This window comes from Trichechus manatus, unplaced genomic scaffold (assembly GCF_000243295.1).
Source record: "Trichechus manatus latirostris isolate Lorelei unplaced genomic scaffold, TriManLat1.0 scaffold00118, whole genome shotgun sequence".
Lineage (NCBI taxonomy): Eukaryota > Metazoa > Chordata > Mammalia > Sirenia > Trichechidae > Trichechus > Trichechus manatus.
In genome coordinates, this window is record NW_004444054.1 from 9,064,659 (window position 1) to 9,065,800 (window position 1,142).

Genomic DNA, 1,142 nt, shown 5'->3' on the forward strand with positions numbered 1-1,142 from the left:
CTTAGATGGCTGCTCACAGGCTTTTAAGACCCCAGACGCTACTCACCAAGGTAGAATGTAGAACATTGTCTTCATAAACTGTGTTATGCCAGTTGAGCTATATGTTGAGGGAACTAAAATTTAATAAGAAATTATAAGTCCCAGTTACTGTGCCAGTTATACTGCATACAGTGTTTTCAACCTGATTCCTTGTGTTGTTACTCATGTTTAATACATGAGAAAATCAAGCTGTAGAAAAGGTAAATAGCTCTTCCTAGGTTTCCCGTAAGTAACCATTATCATACTTTAACAATAATTCTTTAATGTCTATAAATATCCAATGTTCAGTTAGCCAATTGTCTTGCAATAGGGATCCTAATGTATTCCATACATCATGACTGAGTAGTAGGTTCCTTAAGTCTCAGTTCCAGTTCTCTATTTCTGCATAGCAAAACCTCCTAAACATTTAGTGGCTAAAGCAAATATATATTATTTTCTCTCATTCTTCTGTGAGCTGCCTGGGCTCTACTGGGTAGTTTTCATTTGGAGTTTCTTATAAGACTGCAGTCAGATGGCGGCTGGGGTTGGAGCTTTAACAGGTTGAAGAGGTCCAATTTTGTGTATTTCTTTCCAACTTTGCATTCAGTGATGTTAATTTTGTAGCTTGGAATCACCCTTGGTGACAGTATATACACAATGCAAATCAGGGAACACTCTAAATCAAGGTATCTTCCCCTTTGAGGGCGCCTGGTGGCACAGTGGGTTAAGAGCTGTCTGTGGGAGAAAGATGTGGCAGTCAGCTTCCAGAAAGATTTCAGCCTTCGCAACACTACGGGACAATTCTACTCTGTCCTATAGAGTCGCTAGGAGTCAGAATTGACTCGACGACAATGGGGTGTAGTTATTTTATTTATTTTTTGGTTCTCCTCATTTGGAGAGTCCTTTTACCAGCACATTACTAAGATACAATCGTGTGAAGGTTAAATTTCGCCAAATTTCCCTTACCAGGATTGTCTTTTTGCATAACCGCCACCAATGGTGCACGGAATTATCTCCCCACAGACTCATGGACAAAGTATAACATCACCTCTTAATATCAATGTTAAGAGGTAAGAAAATCATTTCAGCACAATTTTCATGTGTGTTTCTCTTACTGTGAGTCA